Genomic DNA, 18,015 nt, shown 5'->3' with positions numbered 1-18,015 from the left:
CGAGCAACGTTAATGTCCTACATACGTACTTATTAAATAGTTATAGAACTCCAGGTTCATGGAAGGCTAAGGTAGACAACGTGGGGAAAGGAGGAAGGGAATTGCCATGTGCTGGGCACGATTCTAAGAAGGTGCTTCGTGTATCATTCACATTAATTATCACAACAAACCATAGAAAAAGCTATAATATCATAGTAGATACACTATCCTCATGTCATATGTGCGCAATCTGAGTTATCTGCAGCCTCTGTGGTATTCACTGAAGGACAGCTACAAGAACCAGGAAGCTCTTCTCCCCAATGTCCCTCTAACCCTAACCCATCCTTCCAGCTACTCCCCTAAAGTTTCTGAGATTCAGTGACTGGCTCCATTGGGTTCAGGCAGTGTTCTGCTGTGTTGCCCACTCAGGACATTAGCGTGATCTAGGATGCTTGTGAAAGATGCAAATTCCTGTGCTCCACTTACGTTTGTAAATTGCTAGGATTTGGGATTTGGGAATGAGAAACTGGATTCCTCATAATCATAAATTATTCTATGTTTTTCATAACACCTTGTTCATGTATTTTTAGATAATAATGAGTGACCATAACAATATACAATGCATCATTTTGCTGTGATATGATTATCCTAAACATTTCAGTGGTTTTCTGTGAAAAAGAGATAGCAATAAATACATGGCCACTAATTATTCTTAACAAACATATTGTGTTGAGATTACATATTTCAGTAACTCACAAAAATGTTCTGCACTTGATACAGATTTTGGGAATAGAAAATATTAAAATACGGGAACACTGACATGAAATAAACATTATACAGATGCCGTTAAAAATGGAACGATTATACCACAAATATTAAATGTTTAAAACTGTCATTTTAAAATGTAGTTTTAAAACATGTGATGTATTAACTGTCCCTTCTGATAGTCTTTATTTTTGTTTCTTGACAGATATTCTGAATGTAGAAAAGTTTCTTTCGTTTTGGTTGAATTATTAAGAAGGCATCCAAAAGCTGCTTCAAGTTGGGAAATAAGGTCCATATACCTGAAATAGGCGACTTTCCTCTTACCAGGAAGATACTTCATCTGTTTGCCCTGATTTACTTGTCTGTTTCTGACTGAAATCTTTATTACTTTCATTAATCTATATTCACCTAGAACAAATATTCAAATACTGAAACTGCCAGGTAATATTGTTGAGTGATACTCAAAGGACAAAATATCTGCATCTCCTAGTAAGATTAATAGCAATATAGTGAATCACATTCAGAACATAAGAAATGACTAATTTTGTTTCCAAAGCTTGTTATTTTTTGAGATACTACTCACAGAATATATACTAAGTACCTTGTGCATAAACCCATTCATATTTATTTTAATTGCAAGAATGACTTGCTCTCAGCAGCAGACAGGACCATGAATGCACACTGAATATACAGCAACAGTTCTTAGCAAGACTGGCTGATGAGATCTTGACCACTGAGTTGTTTCTCTTCCTCCTCCTGTCCTGGTTCCCAGAATGATTGACCTTGACTTTCAGCTCTAAATGTCAGTGTTTCCTACTGTCCTTGACTTGAGTCTTTGAACTGGGATAGAGTTTATTCCCATGGTTAACCTTTAATCTTTAGAGGAGAATTAAAATACTTTTTCTCCTGTGTTCTTGTCTTTTTGAATGATTTTTCACTGTATTGGGGAAAACATACACACTTCCTGAGAAACATCAAGAAAAAATTCCCACATGGAAACACTGTAGCTCACATCCGAGATTGCAATGGACTGAGTCTGGGGCAGTACCTGATAGTCTGCCTTTTTAACAAGCATCCCAGGGAATTCTTAGGGTCACCAAAGTTTAAGAAAACTGGATTGGCTTTTACAGGTATTTTTTCATTATCTCTAGGTAGGGTAGTACAATAAATTATTTTCAATTGCTATCACCTCATAAAGACTATATAGTTGACCCTTGAACAAAGAGGTGATTGAGGGGTACCAAATCCCCACCCCACACTCCACAGTTGAAAAATCTGTGTATGAATTTACAGTGGGCCCTTTATAGCCAAGGTTCTGTACTCAAAGATTCAACCAACTGTGGATTCACCCAACCATGGATTCAACCATTGGTGGACTGTGTAGTACCATAGTCCATATTTATTAAAAACAAATCCAAACTTGCATTGTTCATGGGTCAACTGTATTACATAATAGCTCTAACTTAGGGCAGAAAGCTGAAGGATTTTGAAGGAACTGGATTTCTAAAGGAGGTCTTGGAGGAGAAAGGGTTAATTATGAGACCAGATCTAGATAAGAATTTCCTTGTGGGTGCTCTGGCCACCTACAAAGAGAACAAAGCACAATCAATAAGAGGGAAGAAGTAGAGGGGAAGTTCATGTGAAGGAGAAGGAAACAGTGAATTGCAGATCGACTTAAGGGACCTCAACATTTGCCGAGGATTTTTTGACTAAAACTGGGAGTTTGGAGAAGGAAAGAAGTTGAGGGTCTCAGACTGTAAGTGCTGATATGTGAGGGCAGCAAGGAGCTGCCCATGGGAGGGAGCTTTAGCAGTCTGGGTGAGCAGATGTTTGGTCCATGGGGAAGAACACCATCCTGTGATCATCACTCTGGAAGTCAGGATTCAGAGGGAGCTCCATCGAAGAGGTGGCCACCTTAAGGTAAGCAAGGTAAGCTTTATCGGTGAAACGGTACTGGAGAATCTGGAGAAAACTGATAGATTAGCCAAATTCAGTCAGAACAGCATGATGGTTTGGATCCCAAAGCTCCTTTTGGAAGATGTTTTGAATCCTCTTTTTCTGCTGCAAATGCACCTGTGTACAGGTGTTCCCCATAATACCAGGAACTAACTTATTATGAACAAAGGCTAAACATGACAGAATGGATTCTGTTCTGAAAGAGCTGGAAATTTAACCTTGATGTTCAAAGTGTGGCCCATGGCCGAGGAGTATCAGCATCACCTGGAAGCTTGTCATTACAGGCAGAATCTCAGGTCCCATCCCAGACCTGCCAGATCCGAATCTGCATTTTAACAAGACACCCAAGTGATCACATGCTCATTAAATTTGGGGAAACATTGGAATAGGCAGGGCAGGAGTTCTCAACTGTAGCCTGCCTCAAAATCTGCTGAGGGGTGAATTAAAGCACAGTTTGCTGGGCCTGGGCCCCATTTCTAGAGTTTCTGATCCAATCAGTCTAGAGTGGGGCCCAAGAATTTGCATTTCTAACAGGCTCTCTAGAAGTGGACACTGATGCAGCTGGTCCAGGTGCCAAATTTTAGGAATCGCTAGTCTAAGCAATGCAAACTCTGTTATAGTCCTCTCGCTTCCATAACTCTTTGTCTTTTTTTTTCATTTTTAATTAAAAAAAAAAACTCGGCATTTCCATTACCTGGTTCTCATATTTTATTTCATTTTATGCCAGCTGTAACTGACTCTTGATGTTTCTTTCCATTAGGTTATAACTGAGATTTAGTTATAACATTAGGACAAACCTTGGGATAGATGCCCCACCTACAGACTCTTATAAGGAGATCTCATTTGTCTTAGGTGATTCTTCAACCACAGGGTTCTATCCTGATTCCATATGGCCCTGTTAGCTATAGCTGATTGGACAGGGGCAGGTCACGAGACTCATGAACAGCCAGGCTACAGATTGGAAAGCAGCCCATGGAAACAATTGTAAGAAAATCTCTATTCAAATAATGAAAATGGTGGCTAATTTGACTTATAAAATTCCTTCACTTGGAAATTCCAACTGGCTAGGTAAGGAGAGAATTTTTTAGGTTGCAGTGCATTGTGAGGGAAAAATGAATCATGAAAAATTCTGGCTGGCACACTTCCTTACTGACACAAGATCCTCCAAATCTCTTTACCTCTGGTATTGGGACCAGCAATATTCCAGAGGGTGAGCCCTTCAGCTTAGATCTAGAATAAGGACCATCCAGAACAAAGAACCACCTTGATTCACAGCAGAGATGTAATATGAGTGAGAAATTATCCTGTATTTTATTTCTTTGAGATTTGAGAGATAGCCTCTCTCTCTGGTATAATTTAGTTTTTCCTGACTAATACAAAAATAGATACTGGTTCTTGTGGGGAGGTAATTTTGGAGTAGAATATTCTTTCTGGAAAAATTGCTTTTCATTACCATATATTTAAGATTGAACAAGGAATTTACAGGTTATGACTCTTTATAGATTATGCAAATTTCTTTCCAGATTATGACTCTTCAGATTATGTGTTTTAAACTAAAATTGACTGTTTCCATTCCCTAGGTGAATGCAAAATGGAAGAGGTTATATAATTTTGTGAACAAAGTTGCTTATAAAACTGACTCTAAAATGCTTACAGCTGAAAGTGGCTTTTATACTTCACTTTGATATTTTGAACGAATATGCCATTAGGTGAAATGCAGTTGATCTAGATCTGGAATTTCTTTTAAAGATGTTCCCCATTTCAAGATACAGTACAATCAATGTGGATACTTAAAAGGGTGTCAACACTGACTGAATGTGACTTGGGCTGTTTGCCAATTTCTTTTGTATTATCTCTATCCAAGAGATGGTCTTCCACACAGAGACAAAATAAAAGGATGTCTCAAGGTTAAAAAATTCATCTTCCTCAGCCAGAGTACTGATGAAATAGATTTTTATCCGATATGATTGTTCTCTGAAAGCACTAATATTATTTCATCTCTATTCATGAGAACTTTAAGAGACAAATTCTGGAAGGACGATACCTTTCTTTATATTGGCTTCTTTAAGGCTCAAAGACTTGTTGGATTGCAGAACAGAATTAATAGCAGTTCAAACACTCCATCTGCAGATGGTTGGGGGTAGGGTGGTTAGGGAAAAGGGCTTTATTGAATTGTCATAGGAGGAAATGAAGCTTGCTAAAAACATATCTGCTATGAAACTATAACAGAAAAGAAAAAAGAATACTTCCATTTTTCCAGACTTGATCATCGTAATTCTCCCAAGAATGCTATTATGCTGAGATTCCTGCAGAAATGGCATAATTGGCCAATATGTTTGAGGTGTAGGTGGCATAATTTTACAGAAATTATTATGGTTAGTGCTGTGGAATAATTGAGTCGTTGCTTCTCTTTTATTTTCTTCCTTTAGTGTGTCTTATCTCACAACAAACTCTTTAAAAACTGTGCAACCAGGGGAAATGAATCTAATATGGCTGGCGATTTAGAAATTAATTTTTCAGGAGATGGGTATTGACTTATTCAAACATTTATTTTATTAGTGTTTCCTGGGATAACAATTAAAGGCAATAAAAGCTTTAATACTGCTTGATAGACACTCACATGTTTGGAATAGTAAATATGATTAAATGTTGCAAATAATTACTTAGAAACAGTACATATTTGTGAAGGATTATTATTTTGGATTTCTAGTAGATAACATAAAGCAACAATACTTTTAATCTAACAATCATGTCTTTCAAGCATTAAGTATTATGACTTCACAGTTTTACTAGGTAAAATAATACTAATTTATAAGGAAATAGATCTAAAAAAGTAAATATAGGAATCAAAGTAGTGGTTATCCAGATATATGTTAGCCTTTTTTGTACTGCTCCCCATGGTTTTGTTATCAAAAGCATGTAATACCTTTGTAATTTAAAAAAAGTAATAAAGAAAATAGAAACAACTATAGAACAGAGAGTAAATGGAAAGATAAAGTATGCCTTACTGTGTTTGTGTCTGATAAGTTTCGTCTGCTTTCTTTTGTTTCTCACTAGGCATAATTAAAATCATTGCCTATAATACCAACTCAAATACAATTTTCTGATTTATGATTTTTAATTCATTCTTATTATTCAAAATGAATTTACTAAAGCTCCATGCATGATTTTTTTACACTTTAAATCATTTAATATTTAAAATAAGCTTGAACATGCCCAGTTATACAGAGAATATGTTATCTTTGCCCCCTCAAGCTTTGCTGAATTTTTAAAATTGAACTTAGCCTCTCTGTAAACATGCACAATATTCATTTTTGCCCTTTAGAAGAACAATTTGGGTTATGAATATTTTGGAAAGTGGTTCAGCTGTTTAAATAACAATAATGGATTTTCCTCAGCAATTTTGTTTGTTGGAGTTTAATCATGCTCTCAAGCACACTTAATTTGTGGATTAGAGCTTTTTGAACAATATAATCACAAAGACAATTACAAAGTGTTACAGAAATTATTTGCAAGGCAAAGAACAAGATGGTCAGCACAACTGTTCCAGGCGGTACCAGTGAAGCAGATGTGAAGGATACGTGAACAGTCACCAACAGACTGTTTACAAACTTGGTCATGTATTTTTGCATTGATTTGTTTGAAAATTGCTTGTTGAATACCTACTCTGTTTCATGCAGTGACTGTGCTAGATCTTGGCTTTATATGGATGAGCCAGTGCAGACATATCCCTACCTCATGGAGCTTTCAAGAATGAATTAGGCACCAGCCATGCTGAACATTGGCAAGGAACAGGCTGCTTACTAATATGCTCACTTCTTTTTGTTTCCACTTATTCAACTGTGTCTTTATTAACATCATAGAGTTTGTTCTTAAACTTGATTATGCCAGTTGGACTTGTTATTTTAATTATATAGTTTTCATAGTAATTCAATTAACTATAGCTTGAACAAACATAATCTGATTGCAAATAGAAAACTGTCTCTCCGGTCTACTTTCTGCAACCTGCCACCCTAGCCTCTCCCAACATATTTCCACGGTTCTGAGTTTGTTCACAGCAGTGTCTCTTTCATGGCTCCAGGTCCTGCTGGAAAAACCATTGATTGCTACTTACACTACATGACCCTGGTCTATGGGTTCAGGCTAAACCGTATCCTCTAACCCAGGAGTGACAATGCTTCCTGCTATGGCTTATTTCTGGGTTAATGAAACCACAGGTCCTGACATCACCTATGCATCTACTTTTCTGTATTAATATCTCACTGTTTTAAATACTTATTAGGGTTCCTGTTTTCCTTGGTCGACCCTGACAAAGACCGAGCTTAACCACAAATGCTTCTGAATTTATGCATGTTCACTGATGTTATCCTCTGCTGCCTAGGGTTGCTCTACTTTCAGATTATAATTCAATGAATTGATAATCAGTGGCAACAGGAGTGGGGCAGTAAGTATATCGGTACTCCAAAATGGGAATTGCACTCAATTCACAGATTCCACATTGATGGGACTGCTACTCAGGGGGCAGGTCATGAATCCTTAGATCAGTGACCCCAGCAGTCAGTATTGATCTGTTGAATTACAAAGCAAATTTATCCATGGTACTTGGAAATTAAGAGAAGTGACAGTATGTTGATGCTTGTTGTCTAAGCCTCTTGCTTATTGTGAAATCTGGACAAGATGTTTAATGTACTCAATTTGTCTTCGATAGGTATTTCTTAAGGAGGTAACTATTTTTAAACTTCAAAAGATTCTTTGGAAATGACTAGTGGGAGAGGAGAACAAACAAATGTGGAGGAGTAGAATATATTGTGCAAGATTAGAACTTTACTAAAGGTAAACATGCTTAATCTGTTGGAAGTAGGGAGAGAGATGCTAAGAATGTGTAGTCAAAGCATCTTGTAGAATAAAAGCAAAAATAAACAAGTGGGGCCTAATTAAATTTATAAGCTTTTGCACAGCAAAGGAAACCATAAGCAAAAAAAAAAAAGACAACCTATGGAATGGGAGAAAATATTTGCAAAAGATGAAACTGACAAGGGCTCAATTTCCAGAATATACAAATATCCCATACAATGTAATAAGAAAAAAAAAATCCAAAAATGGGCAGAAGACCTAAACAAGCAATTCTTCAATGAAGACATACAAATGGCCATGAAAAATGAAAAAATGCTCCATGTTGCTAATAATCAGAGAAATGCAAATCAAAACTACAATGAGATATCATCTCATACCAGTCACAATGGCTGTCATTCAAAAGCCCACAAGTGATAACTGCTGGAGAGGCTGGAGAGAAAAGGGAACTGTTGGTAAGAATGTAGTTTGGTGCAGCCATTGTGGAAAACAGTATGGAGAGTCTTCAAAAAACTAAAATAGACTTACTATATGATCCAGCAATCTCACTCCTGGGCATATATTTAGAGGGAACTTTAATTCAGAAAGATAACATGCACTCCAATATATACACGCACTATTACAACAGCCAAGATATGGAAGCAACCTAAATATCCATTGACAGATGACTGGATAAAGAAGTTGAGGTATATTTATACAATGGAATACTACTCAGCCATAAAATATAATAAAATATTGCCACCTGCAGCAACATGGATAAACCTGGAAATTGTCATTCTAAGTGAAGTAAGCTAGAAAGAGAAATAAAAAGGAATTCAAGATTTGCCAATACTAACTACTATATATAAAATAGATAAACAACAAGATTATACTGTATTCAACGTTCAATATCTTGTCGTAACCTACAATGAAAAAGAATATGAAAATGAATCTGTGTATGCATATGTATGACTGAACTATTACACTGCACACCAGAAACTGACACAGCATTGTAAACTGACTACACTTCAATTAAAAAAAGCATCATAATATGAATTTATTGAAAAAATTCTATCAGTGAACCAGTGCAGTTTGAATCCATGTTGCTCAAGGGTCACATTCACTCTATCATGACCAGCAGGAAGAGGAAATAACCAGGCTGTATTTCCTTTTCCTGTTTCCTTTATTATTTGATTGGTACCAGGAGTAACCAGCAACGTGGCTCTGAATATTGGAGGCACCAGGAGGTGCTAAAAACTGTCACAGTGCTAGCCTACCCAAACCTCTTTTATCATGTTCCCACCACTAAAAAAATGACAAATAGATTGAATATAACACTGTGAAAAAGCAATTTCAGCGTAAAATATTTTCCCTTTTGAAGCTGTATTTGACTATTAAATGCACACAAACAGAAACAAGAAAATATCTTTCCAGCACCACACCTAAACACAGCCATCATTAATAATTTAGTGTTTTATCTATAAATAGTTCTAATCTTTTAAACACAGAACACAGATGTCCTTGAGTTTGTAAGCAAAAATGAGGTTGTAATTTTTTCTCTTTCTTTAAACTTTTCGTTGAAATAGACAGAGAAAAAAGTGAAAATAAGTGTCCAGATCAATGCAGGTTCACAAATTGAACACAACCAATACCAGCAATCAAATCAAAAAACAGGATACTATCAGAACCTCAGAAGCCCCTTTTCTTTCTAGTACCTGCACCCCCTTTCCCTGCAAGGAGAAACGCTATTATAACTTCTACAGCGTGGATTGGTTATTATTGTACTTTATGTGCACGAAATCGCGTAATACATATTCTTATGTTTGCCTACTTTCAGTCAGCATTGTGTTTGTTTGGTTTATCTATATTTTTACAAGTGATTGTAGATTGTCCATTCTCATTGCTGCATTCAGCTGTGTGAATATACAAGAATTATTTATCTATTCTATTGTTACTGGGGATTTGGGTATTTGCAGATTTGGGCTACTTCATATAATGCTCTTATGAAAGTTTCAGTACAAATCTTTTAGTGAATATATGCACACATTTAAATACTGCTAAACATTTTCACACAGTAGTATACCAATTTACACCAGCACCAGCCATACATGAGAGTTTCAATTTTGACATCTTGTCAATGTTTGTTTTATTTTTCTGTTTTTTTTTTTATTTATTTTGTTTTGTTTTCTTTTAGCCATTCTAGTGAATGTGTATTGTTATCACATCATGGTTTAAATCTGCATTTCTTTAATGACTCACTCACATACCACTTTTTGCTAATTTATATTGGCCATTTGGAAATAGTTTTTGTGAACAATTTATTCAAAACTTTTGCACACTTTTTGGAAGTTATCTTTCCTTTTCTTACTGATTCGTAGGGCTCCTGACATATTTTAGAAATTAGTTGTTTATTAGATTGACATCTAAGGCTACTCTGAAGTTTGCCTTTTTATTCTCTTTATGGTGTATTTTGATAAACATAACATTTTCATTTTATTACAGTCTAATTTATCAATATTTTTAATAGTGATTTTTGTGTTTCACTTTTGTCCACTCCAAGGTCATAAAGATGTTTGGCTTAATTTTATGCTAAATATTTTAGATATTTTCTTTTTTACACTTGTATCTGTCACCCATCTGGAGCTGATTTTTGTGTATAATGTGATATTTTTTGTCCTATGTGATCCAGGCCTCGGCAAATTCCACGTGTAAACTCAGCTGTACTTTTGAAAAATGAGAGGATTAGTAGAATAAACTGCTGTCTACATGGCCTGAAGTTTGTCCCAAGGGCATAATTAGCATTAATCATCTGCCTTCTCTCCCATCCCTTCTATATTTCTCTTACCTCTGCCAGCCCTTCATTTGCACAGATTGCCTTCATCATTTAGAGCTCTGAGCCTCCGGTTATCCTGCTTTTGTCAGGTCACAGGTGACACAATGGTCCCTTTTCTACTATCAGTAGACGTGGGAAGGCCAAGAGAAGCCCAATATGCCTTAGAGTTCCAGAAATAGCCTCCCTACTGCTGTCTTTTAGCAGCATGTCAGCTCTTTCGGAAAACTGGAGCCAATTACTCCCACTAGTATAGTAGCTCTTTTCTTTGACTGCTTGAGGAGCTAAAGTGGCTGAGTGGTAGTCCCAGCATGAAGTCAGCGGAACACTTACTGTATCCATACCGGAAGCATCAGCCACCTTTGCCACCTCCCACGCACTTCCAGTGTTTCAGAACTTCTACCCCCACAAAGGCTAAAGCTGCAGCAATAGAAAGCACAGATTACCCAGGTGAATCCCTGAGAGTGACGGTGAGAAGATGAACCTGTGTATTTTTGCTGCTGGTTATATAGTACCATACAGAGGCCATTGGTTTAACATGCCTGCCACGTCCTGGAGGGCAGTGCCTGTAACTTGCAGGATGTCGTCCCCAAGCTGAACCTCTAAGAATCTATTGCAATGCTCTATCATGCTGCTATATAATAGTTACGAGGTTGGAAGAACCAGTGGGTCCTCTGATCAGCACCCATGTTTGCACCTAGTTAGCTATAAAATGGGATCCTAGGTATGATGCATTCACATAATTTGGGCATCTCCTTTTGATCAGTCAAGCAGATCAGGCCCTGGGATAGTGGTGCTAGCAGAGATAAATCCGTATCTAGGATCCCCCTGTCTCTTTCTCTCTCTCTCCATGCATTTGTCCCCATTAATAGCTTCCATCTCAAGATACGGTGTGTTTTGAGAAAGAGAAATACTGTGTGATATCGCTTACATGTGGAATCCAAAAAGCACAATAAACTAGTGCATATAACATAAAAGAAGCAGACTCACAGAGATAGAGAATGAACTAGTGGTTACTAGTGGGGAGCAGGGGAGAGGCAACACAGGTTGGGGGCAGTGGGAGGGACAAACTGTTGGGGGTAAGACAGGCTGAAGGGTGTATTGTACAACACTTGGAATATAGCCAGTATTTTATAACTGTAAATGGAAAGTAACCTTTAAAATTGTATAAAAATTGAAAATTACCAAAAAACCTTCCACGATATGGTATGTCTGAGAACACAGTCTGGCGACTTTAATTGAATGGGACAGCCTTTCTACCTGGTTTCTCCTTGTCTCTTCACCATCAGATGATGACTGATAAGAGACACAAAGGTGTGCACATTGTGTACCCACTCTCACGTCTTCATCCACATACATTTTCTCCAGATATTCAAGTCTCCGATTTTCTAAAATTATTCTTTTGGCCCCTTACCAATGAACAACATCAGGAGTGAGTAAACTCTTTAATTAAAGGACCAGAGAGTAAATTTTCTGGGCTCTGCAGGCCAGGATGGATTTTTCTACAACTACTCAAAGGAAATAACATTCCACCAGTAAGTACAATACTTGCCCTTGATTTGAAATAGATGCTCTATTTCATATTGATACAATACAATTTTATGGATAATTTTGAGTAAGCTTAATAGAAGAATGAATTTGAGAATTTAATGCCTTACTTTTATTACTTAATTTTCTTATAGTAATGGTGTATTATGGGAAAAGTTTTCCAAGTATGGAACCAACTTCCCCTTTTGAGGTAAACTATATCATGCCAATGTATTATTCTTTCAAAACTGCTACGGAATTATATTCATTAATATTGTATTTAGAAATTTATTTCAATAGCATAAATGAACTTTTTCACTTTTTTGGTTTTGGCACAGTGCACATTTGACTCTGTTCTCAAAACATTTATATAACATGTGCATTATCAACATTTTGAAAGTTTGGAAGAATTTATAATAAAAACCTTGGGATTTCGAATGTTTGAGAACTTATCGGAGTGTATTTTATATAAATTTCTAATTCTAATACATTAAATGCTATTTTCAAGAAAATTACACTTTTAGGCCTTAAAATGTATCATATGTCTTAGATTTCTTTTTTTAATTCTTACAATTTGTAAACATAAAACAAAATCAGAGAAGAATGTTATGGTCGACTGATTGTTTTCATGTTGCTTGTTTGTACTTTTGTTTCTCCCTTGATTATATTTTCCAGAGAGTTCTCAGTTTTGCTGCTTTCTTAAAGAAACATCTCTCAAATTTATCAATTTCATTTTTTCTTTTGCATTCCTGTGTTTATTTCCTTGTGAGTTTCATATAATGTTTTGGTTATTCCTTTTACAGACTCTAGATTTTAGTGCTTTTCTCTGCTTAAATACTGACTGTACTTAAAGTGATGCCCTTTGTCCTCATCTCCTATGCAGAATGTATAAACAACTAAAATGCATTAAGTTGCACCCTGAGCTCGTTTTCTTTTTTGCCTGCAAAGGATGGCACAAATGAGTTACGTGCTTTATCACAATAATGGCATGAGTAAGTACAGCTGTCCTTTTCATATGTGGGAAAACTGAGGCTGAAAGATGTTAAAAAACTTATTTAAAGTTATTCAGCTAGTAAGGTAGAATGGGTATATCGTATGTGTCTATATTTCTGCTTCAAGAAAGAAATCCCTTCCTTCCTTAGTTTCACTGTTAATTGTAAACGGATCTTGTGGCCTGACCGTAAATATTTTGCATTCCAATTACTGGTTTATGCAGTTATATGTGAATTCTATATCTAATAATTTTCTAGACTGAAACAATTTTAAGCAATTAAAAATTCACAAATAAGTGGAATGAAAAAAAATTAAGTGTAAGTCTTCAAATAAGGGAGAAGCCATCACCTGAGAATTCATAGCTAGGGGTCTTGGGGAGAATTGTTTTGCAGAAACTCAACTTCCTTTGTTTTGAACTACTTGTACAAGGAAAGCCATTAAGGAAACTTCAGAGAAGTAATTTCCAAAACAAAACCTAAAAAATAACTTAAATTAATGCAAATGACTTGATTTGTTATTATTTATTATTGTCCTGGTATCAAATATGTATCTACTCGGTTGCTTGGAAGTATATGCTTTCATAAATTCAACATGTAATGTGCTAGAAAGTCTTTTAGAATGATATTTTCTGTTCCTATAGTTATTTCTAAGCGTGTATTACCAAAAGAAGTAGCAATGTTTGCCCGGGATAATAGGATCATGCATTTTGACTTGAAAATATGATAAATCTCAAAGTTAATAGTGAAATTTTTTTTTTAAATTGAAGTACTATCATTTACAATGTGTCGATTTCTGGTGTACAGCGCAATGTCCCAGTCATGCATATATATATGTGTATATATATATATATATATACACATATATATATGTATACACACACACATTCATTTTTCATATTTTTTTCATTTAAAGTTATTATAAGATATTGAACATAGCTCCCTGTGCTATACAGCAGAAACTTTTTTAAAAATCAATTTTTATATATAATGGCTAACATTTGTAATCAAACTCCCAAATTTATCCCCTCCTATCCCCTTTCCCCAGTAACCATAAGATTGTTCACTATTTCTGTGAGTCTGTTTATGTTTTGTGAAGAATTTATAGTGTCCTTTGAAATCTTAAATAGCAATAAAACAAATAATGAAATTCAACATATGTGACATGATTTCTCACCTTGTTTAATATAACACATTAAGGGTGTTACCTATACAACTATGAAAACTTCAGTTTTATGTGTTAGACTAAGGATATAGCTAATTGTGTGAATTACTTCTGGCTTTTTGTCTCCCACAGCTCCATCGTTTCCTGCTCACCCTGGCAATATCATAGAGGTCCTGGGATCTATTTCTTTCCCAGAGATATTCTGGTTAGAAGGGAACAGAAAATAATTGGGAAGAATTGTTTTTATCCATAAAAGGACATTCCCCGTGCTTTTTCACAGGAGCGATGAGAAAGCAGAAGTGAAAATCCTTCATCTTTCCACATACTAATGAGCAAAATATTTTTTCTTGTCTAAGAGGTCATGTGTTGCAGGCTCTTCTCATTTGGAAATGTCAAAGGATATCTTAATTCCATTTGATCTGTTGAGGCAGCTTGGAGAGCAACCACTAACACCCAATGGGCACCGTGCCTTCTCCCCCAGAGAGATATTTGTAGCCTTGGGCGTGCTCACCAGCTGCAGCTTACAAGTGTCAATGGACCAAATGACGGAGGTGGGTCTTCAGGAGTTCCCTGCACTCCTACTTGAAGCCCGAAGGCTGTGCTCCAGAGATATAAATGTAGGACCTATGTGCTTCTGCACATCTCATATGTTAATCCAGCCAAGGGAAATCTGTATGAACATACAGCCCTTATCCTGCCTGGTGCCAGGAAAGAATGAGTTAAAGGGAAGAACCCATAGGGCTGGATTAGAAATACACGCTCATTTTCTGCTATGCTCTCTGTGATTACTTTTGTGGAAACTTGTCATGGAAAGATGACTGTCATAACAAACACTTCCTAGTCTGAACTGCTCTTCCTTCCTCTTAAGCTTTGTCCATTGGAGAGAAAAAAAAAACTGTTTCTTATATAGTTTTGCAAAAATTAAATACCTCCTTCCGTAGGAGACCAGGTGGCGTAAGATGTAATCATTTATGTTCATGGCATCTAACAAACCCAGGATACCATAACATAGACAACTCAGCTCTCAGTTCCTGAAAACTGGATTCCGCTACCTCTCAGCAATTGACAAATCCTTCTTCCTGCCGTGAGGGAAGGCGTCGTAATTAAGAGATAAACCTGAGCGTCAGGCCTGACTCCCACTCTACCACTTATCAGCTACAGGTCTTAACTTCTCTAAGCCTCTGTTTTCTGGCTAAAAATGAAGACGGTAACTGTTACTGTGGAGATGAAATGAGAATTTATACAAACTTTGCTAGATCATGCATTCAACGTTTATTTGTTAATACTGATAAATTGCCAGGAATTGAACTCACTGCTTGAGATACACCAGTGGACAGCGTGGTCTCAAACACGTGACTTGCTTTGCATTCACCATCTAGCACCATCCTTGACATAAAGTAAGCCCATAGTAGTCAAAACTCCTTCACTTGTAAAAGAAAGACATCCACCTTTAACTAACGCGAAAATTGGTGAAATTCTCAGGTCATTGTGAAGAGATCAGCAGGAGCATCCGATTTATGACTCCAAAAACTGAAGTTGTCTGGCTGTAAACAGAAGGGGTGGTGCTCAAATTCAGCTTTTCACTGAGTGGGATTCCTTGTGCTACAGCCGAAATCCAAATTTCCTGCAAAGTTGCTGAATGCTAGCAGCTAGCCTTCTCAGATCTTAGAAAGCTGGCACCTGGGCTCTGAGTGCCAGATACCTGAGCATGTGGTATTTTTTCTCTAGACAAGACTATTTCCGTGTTGCAGGTCAGCATCCCTCTCCTGGAGCAGAGATCGTCAGTGTCCAGTACCTCTATGCACATAGCCTCTACACACATTCCCATGCGATGGTGAGAGAACAAGGGGTCACGTGCTTCCTCTTGTCAACTACATGCACATTTTTCCAGCGAAGCATCTTCTTCCAAATCATCTGAAGTTGTACTGTTATCCTACACCCAACTTATCACATAAACCACCTACAGAAAGGGCAGGGGTAGGGTCAGCCTTGTGTACAGGGTACAGGGACCCTTTATTTTCTCTCATTATTGCATTCTTTTCTTACTACTCCTCTCTGTCTCTTAGTCCGTCTTCTAAGGTCCTGACTGCCTGCTGGAATCTGAAACCATGGCTGTCAGCAGCACCAAGCTTATATCAAAATATGAAGAGAGATTTCTTTCTCACTGGCTATAATGGAAAATTGTGAAAAGGCGCTCAGCCCAAATGGGGGTTATGTGCCCATACCTGGATCAGCTACTGTGTTTAGGGAGCAGACACTGGAGACACTCAGAGTTGGGTGTCCTCACTTGTACTTCTTTATGTATTCATTCAACAAATACTAAGTGCCCACTATGAGCCATGCACTGCTCCAGGGCCTGGAGATATAAGCACACGTAATTAATGGTGGCCACCCTCAAGGAACCTATTGTCTGGTTGGGAAAGAGATGGTGACATTTCTTGAATATTAACAATACACTGGGCCATCTCATTATACATTATTACTAACCTTTGCAAAATTCTATGGAAAAAAATTTGTCTGGAATTGCTTTATTATCACCTTTTGATAGAGGAATAAATTGAGTCTTCAAGTGAATCCACCATTAGCAGTGACTTATTAGAGGACAGACGATGTACGAGGTATGGTTCTTAGTTGTGGGGACCAGAGGTAAACAGAGAGATTAAATAACTTAACTTTAGTTGTTACGTTTAGTTCATTTTTCATGTGACGCCCCTCCTCACGCCCCGGTTTTTGTATCATTTGGAGTTGACGGAATTAAGCATTCTGTCCCACATTAAAATGCAGTTGCCATGGAAACCTCAGAGCAAAAGGCAGAGCCATGACTTAAACCTGGCTTGTTTGGTTCCACTACACTGTGGGTTCTTTATCACAACCTGCCCTCCAGAAGGGCTCTGAGGAAAGTCATTCATAGGGTGTCCACCACTGATAACTTTCTGATGACATCTTTTGGGAACACATCTTGAGGTCAATAAATGAAAGAATCATGAAAACAGACTTATTTTGATTGAAGAACTGGGGCAGGTTTTTTCATTACTAATATCAGTTCAAAAAAAAAGTTGTTCTTTTTATGATGTATTATCGCTTTTGTTTTACTAATTCCAGGTCAGTCTGAAGCTGAGCGAGAAATTCAGTTCCGTGGGATTTCACCTCCAAATCATGATGAACCCCCTTGTGGCCTGGCTCCTCGGCGCTTAAATACATTAACAGTGGAGAGATATCTAAGCGAAACAGGAGGGAGGTTTCCATCCTCTTTTATCAGGGAAAAAGAAGTAGCCATATGAAAGACTTAATTAAAAGATGACAAAGAGATTTTTAAAAATGGGCTTTGCCATAGGATATGGCACTTTGAGTAAAAGTAAAGAAGCAGTACAGCTGTGGCCCCGACAAAGAGAAACCCGTTTCTCCTCAGGTTCAACAAAAAGATCCCTTTTCAAAGGATGCGATTAGAAGTGGTGGCAACATGTTGTATATATTCGTCCGATTGTCTGGTAACAACTTCAAGGACTCAAGCTGTCTAAATCACTTTTTGGAACAAAGGGTGTGTATCAATAATGAATCAGACATGGCACAAGGATTAAACAAGAGTTCCCTGGCAGGCTTAGTGAAAACATTTAGGTGCCATTTCTCCTCATCCCCTCCTCAATTTAAAAACGGCACAGAATTGTACATGTTAATATGTCACGCTGCGTGCTCTTATATTGGCAGAGTCTTTCGATACCTTCTGAAAACAAAAATCCCAGAACTCCGCCGTTCCCATGGCAACTGCATTTTAAGAAGGTGAGGTTTCCAGTTTGATGGAGCTGAAAGGCTATTAACGTCAGGTCTCAATGATACAGAAGCCATGGTGTCAGGAGGAGTCAATAGAACATAGGAAGCTTAGTTCGACCCTGCCCAGCATTCGTTTTGCTGCTGGAGCAGGGCTTAAAAGCCAATAATATAAATTATTAAAATAGTAATTGTTATTCTGTAATATC

The 18,015-nt window shown here is 37.2% G+C and overlaps 1 long non-coding RNA gene across 1 annotated transcript; it reads left to right on the top strand.

Moving 5' to 3' along the window:
• The first annotated feature begins 16,908 nt into the window (after positions 1-16,908).
• LOC140690151 (uncharacterized) lies at positions 16,909-17,350 on the top strand. Its single transcript, XR_012065337.1, has 2 exons — positions 16,909-17,005; positions 17,144-17,350. It is a non-coding gene; the product is annotated as an uncharacterized lncRNA (long non-coding RNA).
• Positions 17,351-18,015: the final 665 nt, after the last annotated feature.

The sequence above is a fragment of the Vicugna pacos genome, chromosome 29, assembly GCF_048564905.1.
Source record: "Vicugna pacos chromosome 29, VicPac4, whole genome shotgun sequence".
NCBI classification, from domain to species: Eukaryota; Metazoa; Chordata; class Mammalia; order Artiodactyla; family Camelidae; genus Vicugna; species Vicugna pacos.
This window is presented reverse-complemented; position numbering and strand designations above follow the sequence as displayed.